We start from the raw sequence: 16,211 nt of genomic DNA, 5'->3' as shown, positions 1-16,211 counted from the left end.
AATCAGCAGAAATGTGTGCACAGTCCTCGAGACAAGGACAATGCTGTGGAAGGGTTTGTTGGGCACACCAGTCGGAAGTTACACAAGGACGTTGTTGTTACACACCACCCCAATTTCCCCCAAGCTTGCAGGGGTTCCAGGAAGCTCACCCACGGTCATGTTTCTGTGTTGTGAATTTGGGTCATGGCAGAGGCTGGAATGTTTTAAGATATATGGTTATTTTGCACCTGTACACATCTGGACCTACATGGAGAGGAAGAGAGTTCACACCTCCAGAGTGTGTCCAGAGGTGGAGCTAGCTGCTCATGCACCCAGGGGGTGGGGCTAGCTGCCCACAGGGGCGGGGTGAGTATCCTAGGGGGCGGGGCAAGGGTCCCGGGGTGTGTCCCACCCACCACGAGTGTCCTGGGGCCTGCGCCGCCCGCCACGGGCCTCCCAGGAGGAGCACCACCCACTGAGGGCATCCGGGGTGGCAGGGCGGCGATGTCACCCCCCCTCAGGGATGGCACTTGGGACGGACCACACCCAGGCCCCCTTCCTACACCTCTGAGTGTCTCTCCTTGTTTCTCTCACAGCTCCAGCCAGCTGGAATCCAGAGAAGCCAGCCATGCTCCGCAGTCTCTGGGTTGCAGCCCCTCCAGCCAGATGGTTCTGACTGCATGACCTCCCCATCTTCTTCCCAGCACTCTTTGCAGGAAAAATAACTCCACTTTTTCGTCCAACATCCCCACTGTCTCACTGTAACTTCTGTTTCAAAAAATCTCCAGTAAAAGGCACCTTTTTTCTGTCACCCCCATCGCCTTGGTACCCTGCCAGTTCTGGGGGAGGGACTTTCATCTTTCAAATTTCAGTGGGGTCCTGTGTGAGGCCAAAATTCTCTGTGTCCCCACCTCTTGCCTTCCGTTCTGCTCAATTCACTATGTCATCATTGGGATGCCCTGTGGCATCCCCTAGACTTGGTGTCCAATGTGGTGGAACCAGCCACGCTGCCCTAAATCTGACTCTGCCAACTCTGCTGATTCTCCTAACTCTGTTCACTCCTGTCAGGGGCCCAGGAGCAGAGGCACAGGAAAGGGAGGAAATAGAGAGCGAGGGGGAGGAATCCGAAGGAAATGTTAGCGATGACAGCGGCCCGAGGCCTCTGAGTCTTTCCAGCGAATCGGAAGATTCACAGAAAGGGGCTCCCATGGTCAGAGCAAGGGGGGTGCCTAGGGGGACACAGCCAGATACGCGACGGATTGCTCATCCGCAAAGGGGCCCTCTACGTACCGGGAGACGACCTCCGCGCGAAAGTACTGCAACAGTTGCACGACGCACCCACCGCCGGGCACTTTGGCAAAGAGAAGACTGTAGAATTAGTAGCCAGAGACCTTTGGTGGCCCAAGATACGGGGGGAAGTCGCAGATTACGTCTCGAGGTGCGACACCTGCCAAAGGGCCAAGCCAGTGCACAAACCGCCGGCGGGACTGCTGGAACCGCTGCAGACACCGCTCGAACCGTGGGAGAGGGTGGCCCTGGACTTTGTCACGGATCTACCCAGCTCGAGGGGCAAGACAGCAGTGCTAGTGGTGGTGGACATGTTCACCAAAATGGCCCACTTCATTCCGTGCGCGAAGGTGGCCATGGCGGAACAGACCGCCAAACTGTTCATAGACCACGTGTTCAAGGTTCACGGTCTACCACGGTCTATCCTGTCCGACCGGGGGCGGCAGTTCATCTCGAACTTCTGGCAGAAGCTGATGGGCATCCTGAACGTCAAGATCAACCTAGCGTCGGCGAGACACCCGCAGACCAACGGACAAGCGGAGCGGGTCAACGCCATCATGCAGCAGTACCTGAGATGCTACGCGAATCAGCAGCCTGCAACATGGGTGGACTACCTGCCGCTCGCCGAGTTCGCCTACAACAACACGAAGCACGTGTCTACGGGGGTGACACCGTTCTTCGCCAACAATGGGAGGCATCCCAGAACCTTCCCGGGATTAGAGAGAGTAGGGGAGGGGGAGCCACAGGCAGCGGACGCCTTCGCGTCAGAGTTGCAGGAGGTCCACGAACAGCTTCGAAGGCAGTTAGAACTAGCAAAGCACGCATACAAACTGCAGGCTGACAGACACAGAAGGGTTGGAGAGGACATACAGGTGGGAGACTGGGTTTGGTTAGCAGCCCAGGCAGTGCCGGCCAGATCGTTAGCGAAGAAGAAGCTCGGACATAAGCAGCTAGGGCCTTACCAAGTCGAGGCACAGGTCAATCCAGTGGCATTCCGGTTGACACTTCCGGAGGGGTCCAGAATGCACCCGGTCTTCCATAGATCAGTGCTCACGCCCTACAAGGCACCTCACAGATTTCAGGAGCCAGGGACGGCACCAGACCCGCTCAGGGAGCCGCCCACAAGGGGGAGGTCGCCAAGGGGGGAGCCCATCAACGAGGTCACAGAGATTTTAGACTCGAGATGGGGGGAAGAGGGGGTTGAGTAGCTTCTCGCCAGAGAAGGTACCCCGGCCAACGCCAACAGTTGGGTGCCGGACTATGCTTTGGAGGAACCTCTGCTCAAAGACGAGTTTCACGCCCTTTTCCCACACAGGCCCATGCCAGCCGAGTATTTCGACGACTGGCTTTTCACACCCACACTTTCAGCCAGCACGTTCCAGGGGTTCGCCTCGGACGAGGAACTGGCACTAGACACACGTTCCCCGGAGGGATCACCCTCGGGGTCTGCCTCAGACCGCTCTTATTGGTGGGACGATCGACCAGAGGAGCAGTGGCGCAGGAAGTGGCTGGGGGGTCCTGGGCAGGCAACGTCCCCAGAGGAGACCGGGGGAGAGACGGACATGGACGTGTTGGGGGAGGACCTTGGGTTCGAGCACGGAGGCAAAGAGATGGAAGCAGAGGAGATCGACGTCGGCGAGAGCACGGAGGACGAGCCGGACTTATCCGGCTGGATGCACGCCACGGGGGACGAACTGTATCCGGCACTCACCCCCACAACGACGGAGCACCCAGTACCCACACCTGAAGGAGGGGAGGGGGGAAGGGGGGGCTTCGAGGGGGGGTGGATGTCAGGGGCTCAGGAGCAGAGGCACAGGAAAGGGAGGAAATAGAGAGCGAGGGGGAGGAATCCGAAGGAAATGTTAGCGATGACAGCGGCCCGAGGTCTCTGAGTCTTTCCAGCGAATCGGAAGATTCACAGAAAGGGGCTCCCATGGTCAGAGCAAGGGGGGTGCCTAGGGGGACACCCCAGGAAGAAGGGGCCAGAGGGGACTCAGAGAGCAGCAGTTGGAAATCAGGACCAGCTTCCCCACCAGAGCGCAGTAGGGGGGAGGAGTCCCAGGTATCGGGAGCAGGCGGCTCACCGCCAGCGGGAGGAGATGAGTCAGGATTGGCCACGCCTCCATCGGAGAGCGAGGAAACGGTCAAGAGGAAGGTTGGAGGCTGGGCGCGCGCGCCAAGTTCAAATGTACAGGAGGGCGGCGCAGTTGGTAGCCCGGATAGGGAGCCAGGTCCTAAAGCCCGCAGAAAGGAGGGACAGGAGTCAGGGGGGTCAGCGTCAGCGTCAGAAGAGTCCAGGAAGGAGGAGACCCCGGGGGGCAGAAGGACCCAGAGGAGAAAGGAGAGGCGGAAGAGGTGGAGTAAGGTTAGAGTCTTAAACTGGTGTACAGGGGGTGGAGACTCAGACGGAGCTTCGCCGGTCTAGCTTCTAAGACGTAGAGCTGGGCGCTGCGGCTTGAAAATGGAAACTGTACTTCAATAAAGACTTTTGTACATTACTACCGGCTAGCGTTGGTCCTCTGTGAGCTGGGACCTGGAGCCAGCTCTGACAACTCCTCAGAACTTGGGGTGGCAGTGATGAGGAGGACAGTTCTTTTGCACTGCCAATGGCCCTTAATGTCCCAGTATTGTTTCTTAATGGTGCTGCACTTTACTAGCCTGGGCATAGAGCTGAGAGGGTGCTGCTGCAGGTGGCCTCAGTCGCTGGATCATCACCCTGTCGTGATGATTGGGCTTGCACCCAACCTATTAACCTTTGAGTGAAGCCGTCGGGAATCTCGTACTCCCAGCAGGGTCACCCAAGGCGGTAAGGTCAAAGGGAAGGGGCTAGACAAAGAATAATCCAAGAAGTCCTCAACGGCAGAACAGGTGGATGATAACAAGCGGTATGTTACAATGGCTGTGAAGGTGGATGAAGGCTGCAGCAGATAAGAATCTACCGATTGTCGTGACTATTGGAACAGAGCCTTACTGCAAAGACTGTGTGTTGGTCAGCATGCACTGATCTACACACATAAAACAAATTCACGCACAGGCATCTTCCAAAAACCCACCCCCAACCCAAACCCCCAAAGTCCCATGGTGATCGGCAAATGGTAATGGGAGCAGGATTGTGAAATTTGGAAGCCCCTAGTCATGAATCAGCACATGGGCGGTGGATACAGATTCAGTTGTTCTGACTCAAGGAACAAGGCAGTTGAGTAGCTCGGCAGCTGTATCCATGACTGAGCAGCCCTTTTTAGGATCCACTCTCTTTCTGAAGCAAGAACAGCAAATCCAAAGGAAACGCCAGACTCCACCAAGATGCAGTTAGGTCCAATGCCATCAGGTGACTCAAACATACTATGGCACTTTCCATGCAGGCAGTGGTAAGTCATACAGACATAGGAAGTTGCCTTGTCCTGAGTCATACCAATGGTCAATCTAGCTCAGCATCTAATGACTCTCTAGGGTTTCAGACAGGGGACATTTATAATATAATAAGATAATTTATTATTTATACCCCTCCCATATGGCTGGGTTTCCCCAGCCACTCTGGGCGGCTTTCAACAAAATATTAAAATACAATAGTCTATTAAACATTAAAAGCTTCCCTAAACAGGGCTGCCTTCAGATGTCTTCTAAAAGTCTGGCAGTTGTTTTCCTCTTTGACATCTGGTGGGAGGGAGTTCCACAGGGTGGGTGCCACTACTGAGAAGGCCCTACATTTCCTGCCCTACATGAAGATGCTGGGGATTGAACTTGGGACCTTCCGCATGCAATTTGGCATAACATTGGAAAGTTAACCTCTAGAGGCAGAGCACTGTGGACAATGAACAAAATAGCCTTATTTGCTGTGACTATGTTCCAAGGATGTGGGGAAATTTGGGCTGATTTCCGCTGACATTGTCTGAGCATCAAAGGTTAATTTGCCCTGAAATTCTGGGGTTTTATTTGGGTTGCTTATCAAGCAAGCAATTACACAATGCTACATCCCGTGAGACATCCTTCATTGGCCTTAACTTTTTTTTTTTTTAAAGGTCTCTGATCTAAATGATGTCCTGTCCCTTATAAAGACTCAGACCATCTGATTCAGAATCACTGAATCATTATTCTAAAACCAAGGATGTTCTTCAGCATCAACTCTTGCCTGAAAATTTATTTCCCCCCCCCCCTCCATTCTGTGGATGACACATTGGACAAACTGGGGTTTACAAGACCAGAGACTTCCAGACTTCCGCTTGAAGAGTTGCAATATCCCATCTGCACTATGCATTTAAAGCATCATCATCCCACTTTAAACTGTTCTGGCTTCCCCAAAACAATCCTTGGTTTGCTAAGGGCATTGAGAGATTTTAAGAGTCACAGAGGTACAATTATCAGAGTGGATTAACCATCAGTGCCTCTTCCCAGGAAACTGGTCGTTGTAGTTTCGTAAGGGGAATCCTAACAACAACACTCCAACAAACTTCAATTCCCAGGATTATTTTGGGGAAGCCATGACTATTTACAGTGGTATGATACAGCATTAAACGTGTAGTGCAGATGTGGCCGAGATAAGTCAGCCCAAAGCAATCTCCACTTACTTTAAAAGAGAGGAGACCTAGGTCCTTCTTACTCATTTCACAGAGTCAAGATGCCCAGCTTTCCCCGGAGTCTATCTATTTTATTGGATTTCTTACTTGGCCTTCACCACAAGGTGCTAGTGTGGATTGCAACAATAAAACACACTATTAGAAAGTGAATGAAACAGTTAGAAACCTAAAGCAAGAATAGTTTAAAAACAAACAAAAAAACGCTTCCATGTATAGCATAATGACCGCTCCCCGCTTAAAACGGGGGGTGCCCTTTGTGTGGACGCGCGCAGCCCTAGATCTGGAGCGGCCCCATCAGCATAGGCTTGGCTTTGCCTTCCCTCAGGTGGGATACCTGGAGGTCTCCGCCTACCTCAGTCAGTTGTCCAATCCCACCTGGGGGAAGCGTTGCCAAGCAGACCAGGCCAGGTAGGGGAGGGATTACCTGCCCACACAATAGAGGGAGGATCTTACCTGGGAATCCTCACTTGGCTCCAGAGCTTCTCCTACCCTACCCACCCTCAGTTAATGTCTTCTTTTGCAGGTTAACTTTTCTTCATAGGTTTTGCAGGTTAACTTATCTTCACAGGTATGCGGGCGCTGCTACGTTAAGGTCGCTGTTAAAGGGCCGGAAAGGAATTTCCCTGCATTGGCAGGTTTCGCCTTTCCCGTAGCAAAACGTCACAACTTTGGCGGTATCAGGCCTTGGGTGGAATCCTTTAGTCCATCTTCCTCTTTGCGGCGGAGATACCAGGGTTCCCCGTTAAAGGGGTTTCTGAAGGGAGGCTTTGACCGTACGCCGAAAGGTCGTCATTGCTCTCCCCTGCGGCGGCGGCATAACAGGGGTGGCTATCTCTGCTTGAACATATGTTCTCCAGAGCCGGTCCATCCCTCCCCCCCACACACACACACTGGATAACCCTGAAGCTCCCTAGGTCCCCGGCTGGGGACTGGGGAGGGAGAACGCCCAATGCCTGAGCCAAGGTCTACCCACATTTGAAATTTAATAAAGTTGTGGCCAATTTAATCCCATAGCACGTTGTCTTGAGTCGTTATTCCACATGACGGGGGGGGGGGGACCGCTCGGGATCTGAGGACTCCGCCTGTCCACGCAATGCAAAAAACAATTCCACATAGAACAATAGTTCTACCAAATTCCACCAAGTTCTACCAAGTCAGTTAGTCCATCCAGTTCAGTATTGTCAACACTGACTGGCAGTGTCTCTCTAGGGTTTCAGGCATGGGTCTTCCCCAGACCTACAAGAAGACACCAAAGATTGAACCTTCGGCATGGAAAGCATGTGCTATGCAACTGATAGGGGTGGTCTCAGGCATGGTGTAGTTGGGGCAGAGTTTATCATTACCTGTATTAAGGTCTTGATGGATGTCAGGACTCATCCATACACATCTTTGGGGGAGAGGCTTCTTTGCACCCCACCATCAAACTTCTCTGTAGCAGCAGCCAGACTTTGGAATGCCCTACTCAAGGAGTTCTCGATCCATTTCCCACCCTCTGATAACATGTCATTTCCAGTTGACAACGGTTTTATTCCAATGAGTATTCAGGTTCAGTTGAATTATGATTTTTAAACATGGTTGCCTAGATTTATATTTTTTGTGTTGCTTTGTTGTTGTTGTTGCTTTTAAAAGAAATGTCCATGTTATTTATTTTTTTAATATATGTTGTTGCTGTGTTGTATTATTGTGTCACTTGTAATCCAACTTGGAAATTGTTATTCGGTGGGAAATGCAGGATATACGTGATTCATCCAATATATTCTTATGAATGTGCTACAGTAAGTAGCTGCTTCATTAACATCAGTGAGCAGCTAGTTCAAATAGCCATTTGGCTTGTCAAAACACTCAAAATATGGTGGCTTCATCACATCGTTTGGCTTGTTAAGTGAATGAATAAATAGATACATTAAGGCCGGTAAAGACTTGTTGAGCTCTAGAAATGAATTCAGGAAACCATTTTAATATGTCAACTCATATTATTATGCCACCGTCAACTTCTTCACAGGATTGTTAGTCCTATTAACTCCTGCAGAACTGACTCACCTTAAATCTAAACTCCAATTTAACTAGTATGTGAAATGGGTTGACAAATGGTGAATTCCCAACATCTGCAAATATCAGCATATCAGCAAGCAGTATGACGCAACCTGGAGAGCCAGGCCAGTGAATATATTGAGCTGACCTCCCTACTCTTTACTACACTGTTAAAGTCTTCTTCCTTGGGCTTTTGTTTTCATAAGAACCAACACTGCTGGATCAGAGCATTTTACCCAGCAGTTACTCTCCAACAGTGGCTAACTAGATGACTCTGGGAAGCTCACCGGAGAAGCAAGATGGAGACAGCCATTTTGCTTGCCATAGCATCTCACAATGAGAAGCTAACTGCTCTTGAATGTGGAGGCTTCATTTCGCTATCACTCATGGGGAACAGCAACAAAAATTTCTCCCGGAGCTGGATTTAGATACCTTGCCCTCGCCAAACAGCTGACTGGCACTGATGGGAGTTTTGCCTGCACAGCCCTGGCCACAGCATGTACCCAGGATTGGATCAGGGCCCAGAAATACCAGAGAGGGCAGGGTGGCTATTCCACCAGACGTCCAGGGTGATGTGTTATGCCAGGGATTCATTAGGACAGCATATGGTGATTTATAGCAGATAGCAGAAGCAGCAGCAGCAGCAGCAAATTCCTTACCAACCCGATTTGAAATTCAGCTCGGCTCCCCTGACAAAATGCATTGTTAGGAAATCAGTGAGGTGGCGAAACTAATCAGGATGCCTCTGCTAGCTGGATACTTCACTTCATGTGTGGGATGGAGGATTGAAGGAGGGGGGAAATGAGCTGACAGCAGAGAAATGGACAATCTCCAACCCGTACAGAACTGGCCCAGGGTAATCAGATTCCTCACTTCCTCCTTTGTTCCTGGCTTCCGTCCCGTTCCAGCCTGATAAAACATACCCCAAGCACAATGAGCAGCAGCGCCACTGAAAGCCAGCAAAGTGATGGATCGTCCTGGCACTACGAGTCGTCAGATTTATGACGAGATGCTGTTCCCTGACTCCCTTCTGGAGGCTTGGGGTGATGGGAGGGAAATCTGGATTTCACTTTTACACTGCACAAGTTATTTGCAGGGTGTGCTTGGTTTTCCAGCAAGGTAAAAAGGGGAGAGTGAAAATGCATGGTTTTGTTGTTTTGTTTTTAATCTCTTTCCAAAGCGATTCTAAGACTTTGTTTTAAAACACAGGCACATTGAGGATCTAGTCCTTTTATTTTAGCCTCCCCCTTTTTACTCAGGTCACATCCCGAAACTTTATGAGGTGTCCGTCAGGTTTTGCATTGCTAAGAAAAATCCTGATCTCTGCAGGCTGAGGTCAGAAGGGCTGCTCCCTGCCTTATTCCTAAATAGCTGTCCATTAGTGCTGAAGAAACCAGGAGCTGTTGGGCTCAACAGCCTGTGAATCACACTGCCCTCCTTTACGAATCATTTGCAAATCTTGTCCACTCACACTCAGCAGTCGGAGACTATTCAGCAACCCACTTCCTGTCCAAGCATGTGAACATACAAAGGACAATTAGTCTCGGGCTGTCATAATCACATTGTCCCCTTCCTTGACTTCATCCTGCCTAGAATCTTGCTTTTGTTTTGCGGTCCCACCTAGCCTTGATCTGCCACCTCATCTCTAGTACCATGTGGCACAAAGGAAGCGGTCTTCTGTTGAGCTAATCCACCTGGCCATTTGCAGTGTCTCTCCAGAGCTTCAGACTGGAGACTTGCCCAGCCCAACCTGGTGACATTGGAAACTGAACCTGGGCCTTTCTGTGCTCTGTCACTGAGCTAAGACTCTTTCTCAGGTGGTTAATTACTGATTATCCTCTAGTAGGCCAGTCTTCTCCAGTCTGACAGCATCCAGATTCCCATCAGTCCCAGACAGCATGGCCAATGGTCAAGTATGATGGGAGTTGTAGTCTGAGATACCTGGAAGGCACCAAATGGGTGCTTGCTCTAGGTGGTCTCCAATCTATTCGCCAATACAGTAATTTCCAAACTTCCTGCTTTCATGAGAAATTCTTCTTCAGTGTTGACTTATCTGCCAAGGTACCGCTGAATTCTACAATACAACAGCATCTTCAGTTCACATAAGGAGCTGTTGAGCAGTGGTAGACTTTGGGCTCTCAAATTTCAGTGGTGTCCTGTGTGGTGCTAAAATTCAGCACCCCCTACCTCTCACGCTCCGTTCTACAGCATTGTTGTGATGCCCCCTGCAGCATGGTACCCAGTGTGGTCGCACCGGTTGCGCTACTCTAAAACAGTCTCTGTGTTGAGCCTCAGCATTGCCTTGTGAGAATTTGTATAACTCCCTGTAGCTTGAACATACAATCTTGAACTCAGGACGCAAGGGAGAAATGTGCTAAGAGGAAGGCACGCTTGGCAAATTCACACCGTGATCAACTCCTGCCTGGAAACCAATGTCCCCACTGTGGAAGGACTTGTGGATCCAGAATTGGCCTCCACAGCTACTTACGAACTCACTGTTAAGACCGTGTTCATGGAACACAATATTACTCGGCTACGAGAAGAAGGGATCATATCATATTCAATGGATGCACATTGGTAGTGGTGAGCTAGTGGTTTTTCGTGGAAACTTGTCCACATTATTATGGGTGCTCACACTGAAGACCCCCCCCCCTTGACAAGCTTCCAAGCAAACCCCAAGTTTGTTTCCTGGCACAATCTGAATCCGATGGGTCTAGAAGCATCTAGAAGGGAACACAGTCAGCCAAGCTCTATTTAGCAGTAAGTTCAAGGGCATTTATTGTTGAAATCCTGAGGTGATTTATCAGAGTAAGCCATGAAACAATCCTGGGCCTGTGATTTATTGCTTGTGTGTGCTGTGTGTGTTTGGAACAGATTGGGGCTTATTCCCAGGGGAAATACTAGTAGGCATTTTTAACACTGCCTGAGCAAGGACAGAATGGCAGGTTTCCAGAGGTACGTATCGTTTGAGTGGTCTAGTCCAACTGAGTTTCATTTCCAGAGCAAGTTCTGAGGGTGGTGATTGTGACAGCAGCAAAGAGCAATGGATCATTCAAATGATACCCAGCTCTACCTCTCTTTCAAATCAGAACCAGTGAAGGCGGAGAAGGTCCTGTGTGAGTGCCTGGAGGCGGTTGGAGGATGGATGGCGGCTAATGGATTGAAGTTGAATCCTGACAAGACAGAAGTACTGTTTCTGGGGGACAGGGGGCGGGCTGGTGTGGAGGACTCCTTGGTCCTGAATAGGGTAACTGTGCCCCTGAAGGACCAGGTGTGCAGCCTGGGAGTCATTTTGGACTCACAGCTGTCCATGGAGGCGCAGGTCAATTCTGTATCCAGGGCAGCTGTCTACCAGCTCCACCTGGTACGCAGGCTGAGACCCTACCTGCCCGCGGACTGTCTCGCCAGAGTGGTGCATGCTCTAGTTATCTCCCGCTTGGACTACTGCAATGCGCTCTACGTGGGGCTACCTTTGAAGGTGACTCGGAAACTACAACTAATCCAGAATGCGGCAGCTAGACTGGTGACTGGGGGCGGCCGCCGAGACCACATAACACCGGTCTTGAAAGACCTACATTGGCTCCCAGTATGTTTCCGAGCACAATTAAAAGTGCTGGTGTTGACCTTTAAAGCCCTAAACGGCCCCGGCCCAGTATACCTGAAGGAGCGTCTCCACCCCCATCGTTCTGCCCGGACACTGAGGTCCAGCGCCGAGGGCCTTCTGGCGGTTCCCTCATTGAGAGAAGCAAAGCTACAGGGAACCAGGCAGAGGGCCTTCTTGGTAGTGGCGCCCGCCCTGTGGAACGCCCTCCCATCAGATGTCAAAGCGATAAACAACTACCTGACATTCAGAAGACATCTTAAGGCAGCCCTGTTCAGGGAAGTTTTTAATGTGTGATATTTTAGTGTATTTTTGGTTTCTATGGAAGCCGCCCAGAGTGGGCGGGGTACAAATAATAAATTATTATTATTATTATTATTATTATTATTATTATTATTATTATTGACTTGGCAGAATATAACCCTAGTTAATGTTAATAAATAATGTTAATGTTAATAAATATAACATTAACGTAGCTTCGTCTTGAAACCAAGATCATGCCATTCCCTCACCATCTTCAGTCCATTTACATACTGCCTTTCTACAGCGCTGTACTCAAGGCAGTTTACAATCCATCGAAATGGCAAAATGTGCAGCAATAGCTGTGCTGTCATCTTATAACAATGGGGGGGGGACAAAAACAAATTTACAAAATTCAAAGCCACAGGAGGCCCTGAGGACTGCCAACTTGGATAGCTTTAAAAGAGAATTTGACAGATTCATGAAGAGTAAGGCTAACAACGGCCGCTATGTTCTACCTCCACTGCTGAAGGCAATATGCCTCTGGATGACAGTTGCTATGAATTACAAGTGAGGAGGCTACTGTTGCGTTGCTTTCAGGTTTCCCACAGGCTTCTGATTGGTCAGTCTGTGAACAGGAAGCTGGAAGTGTGCAAACAGGAAGATGGACCATTGGCCCAATTCAGCAGGAGCCAGTGTGGTGTAGTGTTTAAGAGCAGTAGTCTCGTAATCTGGTGAACCGGGTTCGCTTCCCCGCTCCTCCACATGCAGCTGCTGGGTGACCTTGGGCTAGTCACACTTCTCTGAAGTCTTTCAGCCCCACTCACCTCACAGGGTGTTTGTTGTGGGGGAGGAAGGGAAAGGAGATTGTTAGCTGCTTCGAGACTCCTTAGGGTAGTGATAAAGTGGGATATCTTCTTTTTCTTAATGTCCATTAGTATCTGAAGGACCACAGGTTCCCCATCCCTGCCTTAGTCCTCCTTCCCCAAATAGGATCTCCTCCCTTCACCCTTGTTTGTTGCCTCTTTCCTTGGCATGTTCCTAACATTTTTTCCCCTTCCATCCAGCAACAGCTGTGCATAGTTGGCCCAGCAATCCAAGTTGTTTTCCACATTCCCTCCCCCCGCACCCGGCTTTTCATCTCTTCTAATATGAGAAAACCGAATATAAGTCAATGTGTTGCCTTTTACATAAGCAGATTAGTGCAGAACCCAAACATGCAGCCTCAAGTTTGGCAGAGGTTTTTAGCAGCTAGAGTGTAGAGTTCAGAAGAAGCTTGTTTCCAAGAAGGGGGTGGGGGGGGTGAAGGTGTGGCAAATATTTTCCGATTAGCATATTTGAACTCGGATGCAGTGCTGCTTACAAAGCCAACTCCTTTCCAAATAGAAATGTGCAATTTCCTATTGGATGGTGGATCGGCAGGTCACAGGCCTGCGGCCAAAAGGTTTCGCAGACATAAAAGGCGGTTTGTCAGAAGTGACATTTCCGAAGGGAAGCCTCTACTTTCAACATCCTTTTAACTCAGAATTATTTCTCCCTTGTTCCGTCAATTGGCGCTGGACCAATAGGCACACTTCCCACACACATCTTTTCCTATGGCACCAGAGGCTCACTTATATTGCACTTTCTTTCCAGCCTCTAATATTTATTGAACATACATATGGGTTTTATTCAACAAAGTTCTACTCCAAGAAGACAATTGGAATTAATGGACCTTAGTCGTGTCCATTAACTTGAACGGGTCTACTAGAATTGACTACCACCCAATGTTTGCCCCATCCCTCAAATAATCATCTGTCTTCATGTCACATGTGTCCTTTATCCTTCACTGGATGCCAAATAGTCATTTGCTTCATATATCTTAGTCTTACCATTCTGGTGTACTCCAGATGTTTCAGACCAAATTCCCTCCAGCCCCAGATGGTCAGGGTTGATGGGAATTGTCCAAAACATCTGGAGGCCACCAGGATGAGAAGGCTATCTTAGGTTTCTATCTTAACTCATCATCTTCTTGGGCAATATGTGTAATACATATGATCTTCTAGTCCAGGTATGAGGAAATGATGGCCCTCCAGATGGGTTCCTACTGCCACCAGCCCAGTGGTCAATCGTCAAGGATGCTGAGAGCTATAGTCCAACATCTGGAGGGCCTATCCTTGTTCTCGTCTTTACAGAAAGCTGTGTACAGCAGAGACCCGAAGCTAGAAAGCCTGAATTACCGTATTTTTCGCTCTATAAGACGCACTAGACCACAATACGCACCTAGTTTTTGGAGGAGGAAAACAAGAAAAAAAATATTCTGAATCTCAGAAGCCAGAACAGCAAGAGGGATCACTGCACAGTGAAAGCAGCAATCCCTCTTGCTGTTCTGGCTTCTGGGATAGCTGCGCAGCCTGCATTCGCTCCATAAGATGCACACACATTTCCCTTTACTTTTTAGGAGGGAAAAAGTGAGTCTTATACAGCAAAAAATACGGTAAATTGATGGAGCTTTGGCAGACATGGCAGAGTGGCCTAGCGGCAGATGGTGAGACAGGTCACAGGTGGTGGCAAGAGGCTTTAGGCCAGCCATTGACTAGTAAACAAGGGGGGAAATGGCTTCTGTGCCCTTACAGGAGGGTGCTGTGGGAGGTGGCATGAGGCTAGCAGTGTGGGTGAGAGCCATCATAGCTTTATTTGGATCTGGCCCTCACCAAGAAAATAGAGGTGCAATGCAGCTTTCAAAACCGCAATGGAATTGGCAACATAGTATTGGAAATATAGTTGTGCTGTATATAAGGGTAATGAATACAGTTCTAGTCCCCTTACACACACACACACACACACACACACACACACACAGAGTGTAGAGTAAGAAAAATGATACAATACATATTTTAGCCAAGTATTATATTTGATATTTTCATGCCATCCAAATACCACTAACTACACACTTGAACATAGATCAAGCTAGTTGAACTTTGTTCTTACTGAAATCAATAGGGCTTCAGGACCAACTTGCCCCATTGATTTCAATGGGAACTAAACTCAACTTCCTCCAGATCCAACCCAATGGTTTGTAGAGAGGAAAAGCAAGTTTTCTTAGGAAGGCAGTCTTTGCTCCCATTGCATGCCCATTTTACTGCCAGCCTTCACTAACTGGTGTGATACAATAGTGTCTGAATGGAAAGTATACTTTTGGAAGATTTTCACTACCAAGTAATCTTTAGATGTGTGACCTTTTGATTGTTTATTTTTCTTTCTGTCAAGGGCAAAAGTGAACGTTGTCAGATGGACCTCTGTTGTGGAGACTCTGTTTCATTATTTTTTTCTTGACTCGGGGAGACCTCCTATTGATAACCTTGGAGCCAATATAGGAAAACATTCAGCCCACTTCTGGCTAAGGAGAGCTTGCTAGCAAACCCAAGCCTGAATGTGTTTGGATGGAAAAATGTACTGAAGAATTTTGATCAAACACATGGTGGAGGTTTCAGGGAGACATAAGGCTTTGATTTCACGGTTCGAAAAAAGGTCACCATCACATATCAAGCCAGAGCCAAAAAACAAGCTTACATTATTTGTTGCAGGAAGAAATAGTAATCTTTGGCAGCGTACTCTATTTAATTGAATTAAAATTTGCCTTCATCTCTACAATTGGACCAGCCACTATTAAAAGGAAGGGCAAGGCAGTAATAAAAGGAGGGCTGAGGATTTTAGCTGTGTTCACAGTTTCACTGTGGAAGTGGGGGAGAACCGTAACCCAAGAGGGTTGTTAGCTCTCAAGCCTTTAGGCACTGTCCTGTTACATTCCTAGAAAGAGTAAGATGTAGAATCCAGGTGTCACCTAATCCAGTGCTAAACAACAGATATATTCTTGCTACAATGATCTGCATCCTGACAGGCCTGATCCAGAATTTTAATTTCAGATCCATTAACATAACTAGCAGGTCCATAAATGTCATCTTTCCCTTACTCCTACAGAGTTCTGCTGTACTGGAGTTCCAAATAGGACAGAGACCCAGGGGCGTCTTACCCATAGAGGCTAGTGGCGTGGGGTGCCAAATTCTGGAGGGCGCCAGGGAAGAGGCAGAGGCTGGACGTGATGTCTCCTGGCATCAGCTCGCCATCCTTGTCCACCTCCGCCATGCCGCGCCGAAGCAGCGCCGCACCCGGAGCCTCTGTCTGCCATGGCCACCGGGGCACAAAGCGGCCAGCTGAGCCAGGAACCTCAGCATCCAGCCTCTGTCTCTTCCCCACCGGAGGAACCGCCCTTCAGCCGCTGCCTGCCTCCTCCAGCCCTGCCGGCAGCGCCATCCTCCCTTTAAAAAGGTGGACAATTCTGGGAAACGGGGGGGGGGGGGCACCAGAGGGAGATTTGCACCACAGCGCTGGATATGCTTAAGACGGCCCTAAAGAGACCACATCAGTCCAGAAATCTGATGAGACATTCATAAACACTCCTGCCATGCCCCTTGGAAACTTGTATATTAGCTTGTACACAAGGCACGGTGTTAATGCGT

The sequence above is a fragment of the Podarcis muralis genome, chromosome 2 (assembly GCF_964188315.1).
Source record: "Podarcis muralis chromosome 2, rPodMur119.hap1.1, whole genome shotgun sequence".
NCBI lineage: Eukaryota > Metazoa > Chordata > Lepidosauria > Squamata > Lacertidae > Podarcis > Podarcis muralis.
The sequence above is the reverse complement of the archived record's forward strand: the minus strand, read 5'-3'. Positions refer to the sequence as shown.